The 14350-nt window shown below is 41.4% G+C and overlaps 1 pseudogene; it reads left to right on the plus strand.

The window, feature by feature from the left end:
* Positions 1 to 12015: 12015 nt before the first annotated feature.
* Positions 12016 to 14124, plus strand: LOC105863613 (ezrin-like; annotated as a pseudogene).
* The last annotated feature ends 226 nt before the right edge of the window (positions 14125 to 14350 follow it).

Here is a 14350-nt window from a genome sequence, read left to right on the forward strand (position 1 = left end):
TGGCTCTTGAGTGCTAGGATTATAGGCATGAGCCACCACGCCCAGCCCCGGCCCTTAGTTTTATTTTTGTTAAGCTAAATTTCTTTAGAGGAGGTTAGAGAAAAAAAATAAAAAGATTGAAAAAGGGCTTGCTGGCTCACACCTGCAATCCTAGCACTCTGGGAGGCCAAGGCGAGAGGATTGCTTGATCAGGAGTTCAAGACCAGCCTGAGCAAGAGTAAGACCCCATCTCTACCAAAAAGAAAAACAAAATGTGCACAAATTTTCATAATAATGACAAATTTATAGAGACAAGTTGCTTATGATATAGGATTACTATAGGTTATAATTAATGTCTTCATTATTGCTATACTTAGGCCTTTCTGGGGTATAATTTACCACATGCTTATTTCTTAAACCTTTCTAAGAGATAAGTAGGTCTGTGCAGGTCGTACGTCAGTATGTGCAAACAAACACAAGGCTGCCTAGCCAAAAGGCAAGGCAAGGGGAAGCTGAAATATAGCTGGAATACAGTTCTCACTGTGCTCTTGAAACCATCTTCTCAGCAGCTGGGGCCACCTGGGTGTTGCTATGGTCTGAATGTTTGTGCCCCACCTAGAATTCATATGTTCAAACATAATCACCAATGGGATAGTATTAGGAGGCGGAGGCTTTGGACGGTGATAAGATTAGAGCCCTCATGAATAGGATTAGAGAGGCCAGAGAGAGACCCCTCTCCCTCTACTAAGTGAGGACACCACAAGAAGTTGGCAGTCTGCAACCCAAAAGAGGGGCCTCACCAGAACCTGATCAGTTGGCACCTAGTCTCCAGAACTGTGAGAAATAAATTTCTATTGTTATATCCAGTTTATGCTATTTTGTTATAGCAACCCAAATGGACTGAGACAGATACCTTTTTCTTATTGGTATAAAGGTACCAAAAGGACCAGTGGCTACCCTGAGGTATAATGATATTATGGATACTTTATTCTATTTCATCCTTAATATAAAATCTAAAGAAAAAGCATGTCATTTAGACCAGCTGAGGTTTAACCACTTGAATCTTAGCTGAGTCACAGTCCTGGTTGTGCCTTCCTTACTTGAGCCTTACTCTCATTTTATACATTGATCAAACTTTTAAAAATCCTTGACCATTAACAGAATGTGTAGCCTCTTATAACCTGGTGCCTCTCCCTGGAATATAGTGTATTTTAAAGTTTCACTTGGCTAGCCGTACAGAACCCAGTTTATCATTATATATTGACCTAGTCTCTTATCATTTTTGTAAACTGATTTTGCCTTGTTTACTTGTTATAATTAATAGGGCCATCGCAAGATTTCATATGTTATCAGACAAGGATAGAGTCTGCACAGTTAGCTATCTTCTTCAGAACATTTGGCAAATCATCATCTTGAAACACACTTTTGAATTCTCTTTCTGCTTGGTCATTATGTGACTCCAGTGCTGATTAACTGCTGAATCTCCGGTCTGCCTGTTGGTATGTGTGGCAAATGCTGTGGAGCAGTTCTTGGTGATTCTCAATTCCCTCTATTCATCTCTCCCTACCTTTACAGTTAGAAAAAATGTACATCTGTGTAGTACAAACTAATATATACTTTAGATTTTTTTAAAAGCCCTCCATACACATAACTCTATATTTATTCAACTTTATAAGGGCCAGGCGTGGTCCACTCTGAGAGGCCAAGGCAGGAGGATCACTTGATGTTAGAAGTTCGAGACCAGCCTGAGCAAGAGCAAGACCCTGTCTCTAAAAAAAGCTTTATAAAAATTAGCATCTATATTGTCACATTCACTATTTTTTATAGTATAACTACCTGTTACTAAATTTTTCCTTTGGAGACTCATACAGACTGCAGTACATTTACATATAGTTTCAATTATCTATAATCATTTTCCTTTTTTTCCTCAAACCTTTAGGTGTTGTCTAGTGAAAGCTCCTATAGGATGGTTCTATTGTCTCTTCAGCATTTCTCCCAAATATTTTTGAAAACATTCTTGTTTTATATCCATAACAAGATGTTTCAGACTTATCTTAATCTTTCTCTGACTCAAGATATGGAATGAGCTATTCTAAAAGGAACTAGTTCTTTATTTTATTTATTTATTTATTTATTTAGAAACAGAGTCTCACTTTGTTGCCCAGGCTAGAGTGAGTGCCGTGGCGTCAGCCAAGTTCACAGCAACCTCAAACTCCTGGGCTCAAGCAATCCTCCTGCCTCAGCCTCCCAAGACTCTGGGACTACAGACATGTGCCACCATGCCTGGCTAATTTTTTCTATATATATATTAGTTGGGCAATTAATCTCTTTCTATTTATAGTAGAGACAGGGTCTCGCTCTTCCTCAGGCTGGTTTCAACTCCTGACCTTGAGCAGTCTGCCCGCCCGCCTCGGCCTCCCAGAGTGCTAGGATTACAGGCGTGAGCCACCATGCCTGGCCGGAACTAGTTTCTTTAAATGAAGAAAAATATTGGTGGCAAAATCTGGGCATCAGGGATTAGTATCAGGTTGTTCCTCATGAGATTCTGGAGATAAGAAAAATCAGACTGTTTTTCCTACTCTAGTCACACATTTGCAACACTCAGTGCAGCACACTTCTGTGACCAGATGTGTGGGGCTATCCCTCATACACCAAGCATTTCACCAGCAGACACCACCTGGGTGTCCTGTACCTATAATCCAGTTTAATTCTGACACTCTCTACCTAGAGTTAGAGTCAGATCCCACAGGTTAAGGGCTCAGTCCCACAAGACTGCCCTCACTTTAGACACCAATTGCAACTAGTAGAACTAATAGGTTGCTACCTATACTTAAGACCTCTAGGCTATAAATTGGATTCCCAACCCCCACACACACACATACTGCCATGGACAGCTCACAGAACTCAGGGATATATATACCTGTACTCATTTGTTAAAAAGAATATCATAAGGGATACAGATGAACTGCCAGATGAGGAGATGGATAGGTGTGTTGGTTAGGGCAGGGAATATGGGAAGGGGGCACAGAGCTTCCATGTCTGCTCTGGGTTCCCCACCCTCCCAGCACAGCACCTCTAAGTGTTCAGCAAGTGGAAGCTCACCAAATCTCATTATTCAAGAGTTTTGATAGCACTTAATCTCCAGCCCCACCCCTCTTTCCTAGAGGTTAGTGAAACCTCTGAAAGTTGCAACTCCCTAATCTTCTAATCACTTGATCTTTCTGGTGACTGGCCCCATCCTGAGCTTATCTAAAGGCCTCCACCCTAAGTTACTTTATTAGCTTAAACTCAGGTGTGATCAAAGGGGCTTACTATGATCAAAAAGACACTCCTATCACTTAGGCAGTTTCAAGGGTTTCAGGTGCTCTGTGAGAGGCATGGAGGACGTATTATGCAAGTACAGACTGGAATTAGGATAATATCACTGCTTGGGTTTTTTTTTTCTCTTTTTACAAAATTGGAAAACATTTCTTTTTTTTTCTTTTTTTCTCTTTTTTTTTTATTTCGGCATATTATGGGGGTACAGATTTTAAGGTTTCAATAAATGCCCATTTGCCCCCCCTTCCCCCACAAGTCTGAGTCTCCAGCATGACCATCCCCCAGATGGTGCACATCTCACTCATTATATATGTGTAGACATTTCTTTTTAAAGCCATGAGTTGATTGATTTTTAAAATTCTAATTGAATTCTGTTTTTTTTTTTAACCTCTTTTTTTTTTTTTTTGAGACAGAGTCTCACTCTGTTGCCCAGGCTAGAGTGCCATAGCATCAGCCTAGCTCACAGCAATCTCAAACTCCTGGGCTCAAGTGATCATTCTGCCTCAGCCTCCTGAGTAGCTGGGACTACAGGCATGCACCACCATGCCCGGCTAATTTTTTCTATATATTTTTAGTTGTCCAGCTAATTTATTTCTATTTTTTTTTTTTTTTTTTTTTAGTAGAGATGGGTGTCGCTCTTGCTCAGGCTGGTCTCGAACTCCTGAGCTCAAGCAATCCTCCCACGTTGGTTGGCCTCCCATAGTGCTAGGATTACAGGAGTGAGCCACCACACCAGGCCAAAACTCTAATTTAATTCTAACATTATGAAATCATTAAAAGTATTCTATTATAAAAAGATTAGTTTTCTCCCCAAAATACTCTTGCAATTTAACCCCTCACCCACACTGTGACTGTGCCCTCACATGTGATCCTTCTAAGTCTTATATGTCACCATTCTATAACCACTTCATTGACCGTGAAGTCTTTGTCCTTCCACTTTGTCTCTCATGTCTTTCTCCCTTTTCATCTTTTTGTTTTTTTCTACTGTCATCATCCTTACTTTGTCTCCCCTCTTTTAAATATTTACAGCATGGAATTAAAGCATAAGTCCTCCCCTGGAGAGTTTTCATCTTTCTCATGATGTAAGCTCTTTGTGAAACTTGGGACATCCAATCCAATCCCTACTTGCAACTACTCTAGATCAAATCATCAAAAACTTAATGCTTTTTTTGTGTGTGACAGGATGCACTCTGTTGAATATAGGCACATTTTTATTGACTTATTGATGTACTTTTACTAAAGTAACCAATGTTCTTAATAAGTATTCCAGAACAATTTTCTTTATCAAAACAAATAGAGAAAGGTAGAAGACCCGAAGAGAAACAGTTGGGACAGTGTTTTATAATTTATCAAGATTTGAGTAAAATTACCTCTTTAAAAAAAAAAGCAAGATTGGGTCGGGTGCGGTGGCTCAAGCCTGTAATCCTAGCTCTCTGGGAGGCCGAGGCGGGCGGATTGCTTGAGGTCAGGAGTTCGAGACCAGCCTGAGCAAGAGCGAGACCCCCTCTCTACTATAAATAGAAAGAAATTAATTGGCCAACTAATATAGAAAAAAAAAAATTAGCCGGGCATGGTGGCACATGCCTGTAGTCCCAGCTACTCGGGAGGCTGAGGCAGGAGGATTGCTTGAGCCCAGGAGTTTGAGGTTGCTGTGAGCTAGGCTGATGCCACGGCACTCACTCTAGCCTGGGCAACAAAGTGAGACTCTGTCTCAAAAAAAAAAAAAAAGCAAGATTGGTCTGTTCTTCTTTTTCCTGCTCTTTGAGTCGTTTCATTAGATTGTCTATTTGTGATCTTTTTGTCTTTTGGTTATAGGCATTTATGGAGATAAAACTTCCTCTCAGAACTGCTTTAGCTGTGTCCCAGAGGATTTGATAACTTGTATCTCCATTGTCATTTTGTTCATAGAATTTTTTTATTTCCATCTTGATTTCTTCATTTATGAAGTAATCATTTAGTAGGAGGTTGTTTAATTTCCACGTTTTTGTGTAGAAATATGAGTTTCTGTTAGGGTTGATTTCTACTTTTATTCCACTGTGATCTGAGACGATACATGGTATGATTTCTATTTTTTTAAATTTCTTGAGGTTTACTTTGTGCCCTAGGATATGGTCAATCTTAGAGAATGTCCTGTGAGCTGATGAGAAGAAATATATTCAGTGGATTTTGGGTAGAATGACCTGTAATTGTCAGTCAGACCCAATTGTTCTAGAGTTTTGTTTAAGTCCATTATTTCTTTATTAGTTTTCTGTTTGGAGGATCTGTCCTGTGCCGTAAGTAGGGTGCTGAAATCTCCGGTGATTATGGAGTTGCTATTAATCAATTTGCTTAGATCCAGTAAGGTTTGCTTTATGAAACTGGGTGCACCTAAGTTGGGTGCATATATATTTAAAATTGTTATCTCTTCTTGTTGAAGTGTGCCCTTCACCATTATATAATGATCCTCTTTGTCTTTCACTACTTTTGTTGGTTTAAAAACTAAATCGTCTGAAATTAGAACTGCCACGCCAGCCTTCTTTTGGCTTCCACTTGCCTAGAATACTGATCTCCACCCTTTTACTTTTAGTCTATATGCATCCTTGCAGGTTAGATGTGTTTCTTGAAGATAGCATATACTTGGCCTGTATTTTCTTATCCATTCAGCCAGCCTATGTCTCTTGAGTGGAGAGTTTAAGCCATTCACATTTATTGAGAGAACTGATAGGTAAGGTAGATGACTGTTCATTCTGTTGGGTTGGATGTTATTGCTTTGATTTCTCTCTTGAGCCATTGTAATATCTGGCCTTTAACAAATCAGAACTAAACGAAATTGAAAACAGTGAAGCTATTCAGGAGATTAATAAAACAAAAAGTTGGTTCTTTGAAAAAATAAACAAAATTGACATGCCATTGGCTAAGCTAACGAAAAGCAGAAAAGAGAAATCTCTAATAAGCTCCATCAGGAACAAAAAAGGAGATGTCACAACTGATCCCAAAGAGATACAAGATATAATATATGAATACTACAAAAATCTTTATGCACACAAACTGGAAAATGTGGAGGAAATGGACAAATTTCTAGAAACACACAGCCTCCCTAGGCTCAACCAGGAAGAAATAGATTTCCTGAACAGACCAATCTCAAGAGCTGAAATAGAAACAGCAATTAAAAATCTCCCTAAAAAGAAAAGGCCTGGTCCAGATGGTTTCACACCTGAATTTTACCACACTTACAAAGAAGAACTAGTATACCTATCTTGCAGAAACTATTCTACAACATCAAGAAGAACGTAAACCTCCCCGACACCTTTTATGAAGCAAATATTACTCTGATACCAAAACTAGGAAAGGATACAACTAAAAAATAAAACTACAGACCAATATCCCTAATGAATATAGATGCAAAATTTTTCAACAAAATCTTAGCTAGCCGAATCCAGATGCTTATCAATAAATAATCCATCACGACCAAGTGGGCTTCATCCCAGGGATGCAAGGATGGCTCAACATACGTAAATCTATAAATGCAATTCACCACATAAACAGAAGCAAAGACCACATGATTCTTTCAATAGATGCAGAAAAAGCTTTTGACAAAATTCAACACCCTTTCATGATACGAACACTTAATAAAATAGGCATAGAAGGAACATACTTAAAAATGATACAAGCCATATATGACAGACCTGTAGCCAACATCATACTGAATGGGGAAAAATTGAAATCATTCCCACTTAGAACTGGAACCAGACAAGGCTGCCCACTATCTACACTTCTATTCAACATAGTGCTAGAAGTCCTGACGACAGCAATCAGACAGGAAAGTGGAATTAAAGGTATCCAAATAGGGGCAGAAGAGATCAAACTTTCACTGTTTGCTGACGATATGATATTATATTTAGAAAACCCCAAAGATTCAACCAAGAAACTCCTGGAACTGATAAATAAATTTAGTAAAGTCTCAGGATACAAAATCAAGAGGCACAGAAATCAGAGGCATTCATATACTCCAACAACAATCTAATTGAGAACCAAATCAAAGACTCAATTCCCTTCACAATAGCAACAAAGAAATTAAAGTACCTAGGAATATACTTAACCAAGGAGGTAAAAGACCTCTACAGGGAGAACTATGGAACACCGAGGAAGGAAATAGCAGAGGATGTAAACAGATGGAAATCCATTCCATGCTCGTGGATCGGCAGACTCAACATCATTAAAATGTCTATACTACCCAAAATGATCTGCAGATTCAATGCAATACCTATTAAAATCCCATCAGCATTCTTCACAGATATAGAAAAAATAATTTTACGCTTTGTATGGAACCAAAGAAGACCCCGAATATCAAAAGCAATTCTAGGCAACAAAAACAAAATGGGAGGTATTAATATGCCAGATATCAAACTATACTACAAAGTAGTAGTAATGTACTACTATGTAAGTAAGTACTACAATGTAGTAATTAAATCAATCTGGTATTGGCACAAAAATAGGAATATTGACCAGTGGAACAGCTCTGAGAATCCTGATATAAAACCATCCTCATATAGCCATCTAATCTTTGACAAAGCAGACAGAAACATACACTGGGGATAAGAATCCCTTTTCAATAAATGGTGCCGGGAAAACTGGATAGCCACTTGTAGAAGGCTAAAGCAGGACCCACACCTTTCACCTCTCACAAAAATCAACTCACGCTGGATAACAGACTTAAACCTAAGGTATGGAACTATTAGAATTCTAGAGGAAAATGTTGGAAACACTATCCTAGACATCGGCCTAGGCAAAGAGTTTATGAAGAAGTCCCCAAAGGCAATCACAGCAGCAACAAAAATAAATAAATGGGACATGATGAAACTAAAAACCTTCTGCACAGCCAAAGAAATAGTCGTGAAAGTAAACAGACAACCTACAGAATGGGAGAAAATTTTTGCATCCTACGCATCTGATAAGGGACTGATAACTAGAATATACTTAGAACTCACGAAAATCAGCAAGGAAAAATCAAATAACCCTATTAAAAAGTGGGCAAAGGACTTGAACAGAAACTTTTCTAAAGAAGACAGAAGAATGGCCAACAGACATATGAAAGAATGCTCAACATCTCTAATCATCAGGGAAATACAAATCAAAACCACAATGAGATATCACTTAACTCCAGTGAGAATGGCCTTTATCAAAAAGTCTCCAAACAATAAATGCTGGCATGGATGTGGAGAGAGAGGAACACTCCTACACTGCTGGTGGGACTGCAAACTAGTTCAACCTCTGTGGAAAGCAATATGGAGATACCTTAAAGCGATACAAGTGAATCTACCATTTGATCCAGCAATCCCATTGCTGGGCATCTACCCAAAAGATCCAATGACACTCTACAAAAAAGACACCTGCACTCGAATGTTTATAGCAGCACAATTCATAATTGCAAGGCTGTGGAAACAGCCCAAGTGCCCATCAATCCAAGAATGGATTAATAAAATGTGGTATATCTATACCATGGAGTACTATTCAGCTCTAAGAAACAACGGTGATATAGCACATCTTATATTTTCTTGGTTAGAGCTGGAACCCATACTACTAAGTGAAGTATCCCAAGAATGGAAAAACAAGCACCACATATACTCACCAGCAAACTGGTATTAACTGAATAGCACCTAAGTGGACACATAGGTACTACAGTAATAGAGTATTGGGCAGGTGGGAGGGGGGGAGGGGGGCGGGTATATACATACATAATGAGTGAGATGTGCACCATCTGGGGGATGGTCACGCTGGAAACTCAGACTTGTGGGGGGTGGGGGGGAAAGGGCATTTATTGAAACCTTAAAATCTGTACCCCCATAATATGCCGAAATAAAAAAAAAAAAGAAAAAAAAAGCAAGAGATCATTGTGTACATTGTTAGAATTTTTTATTTGCAAGAATTCACTCAGGTTACCTTAAGTAATGGGCTGTTTGTTTTAATTATATACACACATAGCCATAAGAAGACAAGAAAATTGACCACACACCAGGCCTCGTAGGATCCCAGGAATACTTTTGTACCCAGCACTTATGGGAGGAAGAAGAATTACAGTGTAGGCTGGCACAGTGGCTCAGGCCTGTAATCCTAGCACCCTGGGAGGCCAGAGGCGGGTGGATCACTCAAGGTCAGGAGTTCAAAACCAGCCTGAGCAAGAGCGAGACCCCATCTCTACTATAAATAGAAATTAATTGACCAACTAATACATATAGGAAAAATTAGCCAGGCATGATGGCACATGCCTGTAGTCCCAGCGTCTTTGGAGGCTGAGGCAGAAGGATTGCTTGAGCCCAGGAGTTTGAGGTTGCTGTGAGCTAGGCTGACACCACGGCACTCACTCTAGCCTGGGTAACAAAGCGATTCTCTGTCTCAAAAAAAAAAAAAAAAAAAAAAAAAGAATTACAGTGTAATACCTGATAGACTCTGAAATGAAGTTTAGAAACTCAAAATTTAGAACAAAATTACCTGGACAACTAAAAAAATATATAGAAAAAATTAGCCAGGCATGGTGGCACATGCTTGTAGTCCCAGCTACTCAGGAGGCTCTGAGGCAGAAAGATTGCTTGAGCCCAAGAGATTGAGGTTGCTGTGAGCTAGGCTGACACCACGGCACTCACTCTAGTCTGGGCAACAGATCGAGAGACTCTGTTAAAAAAAAAAAAAAACCACAAAAAAAACCTCAAAATTTATTCAGGATCCAGTGCAGCCTTAATTACCAGGTTATTTTGTTACTCATAGCAAAAGATGTCTGTTGGTGCTCTAGAACTCTCGAGACTCAACCATTCTTCCTGTTTGTTCTTTTTCTGTATTTCCACTTCCACTATCACTATCAACTAGCTCTTTGTCTAAAGTTCAAATTCCAGAGAGAGAGGAGCTGATTGGTTCAGTTTGGATTGCTCCAGGTGGGATGATTAGACGATTGGTCAACATCATACAGGTTCAACAGAATTTTCCTACTCGACTTGCTCTGAGTGGTTCCTGGCCAGAATGGTGAGCCAGGAGGATGAGACACCTATCTGTAAGGAACCACTTAGGGCCACTTCAGGGACTGTGGACATGACAAGCACTGGGAGGATTACTCAGCCCTGTTGCTACGGTCTGAATGTTGGTGTCCCCCCAAATTTCATTTGTTGAAACTGTTAAGCTTAAAGAATTCACCCTCCCCAAACTTTCATCCAAACCTCCTATAAAACCCACCTGTCCCTTTCCTAGGGGTGTATTAAGCACATAGCCTTTGCCAGGCCCCTAGGGAGATAAAGGAATAACATGCAAAAGGGGAACTTAACTTTCCTTATCTCTCCTGATTGTTTGAAAAGAATTTATTTATTCCCCCTAGAAAAACCCTGTATAAAACCGAAGACTCTCCCCTTTTCTCTCATAGATGCCTTTTTCTGCCTCCACCCATCTGCACCCAGATGCTCAAAATAAATAACATTTTGCTACGCGTGAGGCTTCGTGTGTCTTTCTGGCCTCCGGACCTAACAGAAACCTAATCACAAATGTGATGATTGGTAGGGGCAGGTGGGATCTTTGGGAAGTATATAGGAGGCTGGAGCCCTCACAAATGGGTTAGTGTCCTTATAAAGAAGGCCTAAGAGAGACCTCTCCCCTTATGCCCTAAGAGGACACAGCCAGAGTTGATAGTCTGCAGCCTAGAAGCTGGCCCTCGCCTACAATGCTGGTGTAATATGTAGTCACCCCTCCTCCCATGGATAAGGAAGGGAAATATTGAGAGTGGGGAATATGTAACAGAGGGAATTGCCTGGGAAAAAGGGCAAAATTATTTTCTGTCTCTTTAAACATCCTCTACTTCCTTTTGAGAACTAAAGCCTGCATCCCAGCCTCAGGCCAGTGGTTGGGAGGGGCAGGGTAAGTCTTTTGTTTATTTGTGCAACTGGAGATGTCCCAGCCCAGACCTGGTAAAGGGAGGTCCTGAGTGGAGATCGCAAGATTGTCGTCAGTGAAAATGGGATGGTCAGAATCATCAAGTATAGTTGAAACGTAATTGGCTGAAGCTGAGAACCCATCATTTAAAAGCTCTGTATTTCTGCCAATGTTCAGGAAGTTTGCATCTTGAGATAAGAAGATCTATTTTTTTCTCCTTTGCTGGCAAAGTAGTAAAACTTCTCTTTCCTCCTCCCCAAACCACTTGTCCACCTTCTGATTAGGCCTCCTGTGAAAAGTGCTGAGTGTTTGGTAACACTGGCACCCTGATCTCAGACTTCCAGGCCTTCCAGAACTGTGAGAAATAAATTTCTGTTGTTTATAAGCCACTCAGTCTAAGGTATTTGTTACAGCAGCCTAAACAGACACCACTACATTGTCTGACCTACCTTTTTTTTTTTTTTTTGGTTTTAATATGTAATACTTTATTCTGTAAAAGGTAACAAAATACACAGAACAAAACTTCTTGTTGTTAAAACTAATATTACAAACTCACGTTATCACTTATAAATACTACACTCTAGAGGTGATCATTAATTAGGTATAAGTCCAACAATGTATTCTTCTGTTAAGCAAAACCCAAAAAGCTTTTTAAAAAATTTATCTAAGCGTGTCTTCCTGCAGAGCTCATGCTCAGTGCACACTGAGGTTCTGCCACCCGCCACCCAGACTGACGGAGGAGGGAAATAATTTGTGTGTGTTAGTGCTTCACATGCAATCTTAAATATATAGATTCTTCATAGAAATCAAAACATCAATTTGAGTTCATTTCAAGTACAGAAAAAGTATGGCACAGATTTAAGCCACGATGTGGTTTTCTTTAATGATACTGGATCTTGTATCACACAGGCCATTGTGAAGTTTGTTACCCATACTTCATAGGCACTTTCCTTAATTCGATCAGTCCTACTCCAAGCATAATACAGGAAGTGATTCAATAATAATCATAAAAATCAGGCCTGTTTGGCACTATGATACAAGGATACAATTGTAGAAAATAAACCAGGGGAGCTTCCACTGGTTCCCAGCCCAGAATATTTCTTCCAGGATAAATGCACTCTTTTTAAAGGAACTGGGTCCTGAAGAGGTGTCTGAGAAGCTCATCCAGGACATCATACAGAAGCTTTTCTTCCTCCAAGTGAAGGAGGGAATTCTCAGCATCGCGATGTACTGTCCCTCTGAGACCGCAGTGCTGCTGGGGTCCTATGCTGTGCAGGCCAAGTTTGGGGACTATAACAAAGAAGTGCACAAGGCTGGGTTCCTCAGCTCTGAGTGGCTGATCCCTTAGAGTTATGGACCAGACAGACTGACCAGGGACCAGTGGAAGGACCAGATCCAAGTGTGGCACGCAGAACACCGTGGGATGCTCAAAGATAGTGCTACGTTGGAGTATCTCAAGATTGCTCAGGATCTGGAAATGTATGGAATCAACTATTTCAAGATAAAAAATAAGAACAGGACTGGGCACAGTCGCTCATACCTGTAATCCTAGCCCTCTGGGAGGCCAAGTTCCAGATCAGCCTGAGCAAGAGCGAGACCCCATCTCTACTAAAAATAGAAAGAAATTAATTGGCCAACTAAAAATATATAGAAAAAATTAGCAGGGCATGGTGGCGCATGCCTATAGTCCCAGCTACTCAGGAGGCTGAGGCAGGAGGATTGCTTGAGCCCAGGAGTTTGAGCCCAGGAGCTTGAGCTAGGCTGACGCCACGGCACTCTAGCCCGGGCAACAGAGTGAGACTCTATCTCAAAAAAAAAAAAAAAGAAAAAAGAAAGGAACAGACCTCTGGCTTGGAGTTGATGCCCTCAGACTAATTATTTACAAGAAAGAAGATAAGTTGACCTCAAAGATTGGCTTCACTTGGAGTGAAAACAGGAACGTCTCTTTCAATGACAAAAAGTTTGTCATTAAGCCCATTGACAAGAAGCCACCTGACTTCGTGTTCTATGCCCCTCTCCTGAGAATTAACAAGAGGACACTGCAGCTCTGCATGGGGAACCATGAGCTGTACATGAGCCGCAGGAAGCCCGACACCATCATGGTGCAACAGATGAAGGCCCAGGCTCAGGAGGAGAAGCCCCAGAAGCAGCTGGAGCAGCAACAGTTGGAAACTGAGAAGAAAAGGAGAGAAAAAGAACAGATGATACGTGAGAAGGAGGAGCTGATGCTCAGGCTGCAGGACTACGAGGAGAAAACCAAGAAGGCGGAGAAAGAACTCCCAGAGCAGATTCAGAGAGCCTTGCAGCTGCAGGAGAGAAAACGGGCCCAGGAGGAGGCTGAGCGCCTAAAGGCTGACTGTGTGGCTGCACTGCAGGCCACCGAGGAGCTGGAGAGACAGGCAGTGGATCAAGTAAAGGGCCAGGAGCAGCTGGCTGCGGAGCTTGCAGAGTACGCTGCCAAGATCGCCCTCGTGGAGGAGGTCAGGAGGTGCAAGAAGGATGAGGTTGAAGAGTGGCAGCACAGGGCCAAAGAAGCCCAGGATGACCTGGTGAAGACTAAGGAGGAGCTGCACCTAATGATGACAGCTCCCCTACCCCTGCCACCCCGCATGTACGAGCCAGTCGGTTATCGTGTCCAGGAGGGCCTGCAGGATGAGGGTGCAGAGTCTATGGGCTACAGTGCCAAGCTGTGCATCGAGGGCATCCTGGATTACCGCAATGAGGAGAAGCGATCACTGAAGCCAAGAGAATGAGCGTGTGCAGCGGCAGCTGCTGACGCTGAGCAATGAGCTGTCCCAGGCCAGAGATGAGAATAAGAGGACCCACAATGACCTCATCCACAACGAGAACATGAGGCAAGGCTGGAACAAGTACAAGACTTTGCGGCAGATCCCGTAGGGCGACACCAAGCAGTGGATTGATGAATTTGAGGCCATGTAATAGCCAGGACCAAGGGCAGTGGGGCACTTCGCAGCACACTGAATCGAGGGCCACTGTCAGCCTTGTCACGCTTGTATCTTTAGTACTGCAAATCTAGGGACCCCCTTGTCTGATCTACCTTTTGTGTCTGATCTACAGGCACAAAACACCCCTCTTCCTGTACCTACCGTTCCCAGGAATGCAAGGGAAGTAAGAAACCCACAGCGACTCTGGGAATCTCTGACTT

This window comes from Microcebus murinus, chromosome 5 (genome assembly GCF_040939455.1).
Source record: "Microcebus murinus isolate Inina chromosome 5, M.murinus_Inina_mat1.0, whole genome shotgun sequence".
Lineage (NCBI taxonomy): Eukaryota > Metazoa > Chordata > Mammalia > Primates > Cheirogaleidae > Microcebus > Microcebus murinus.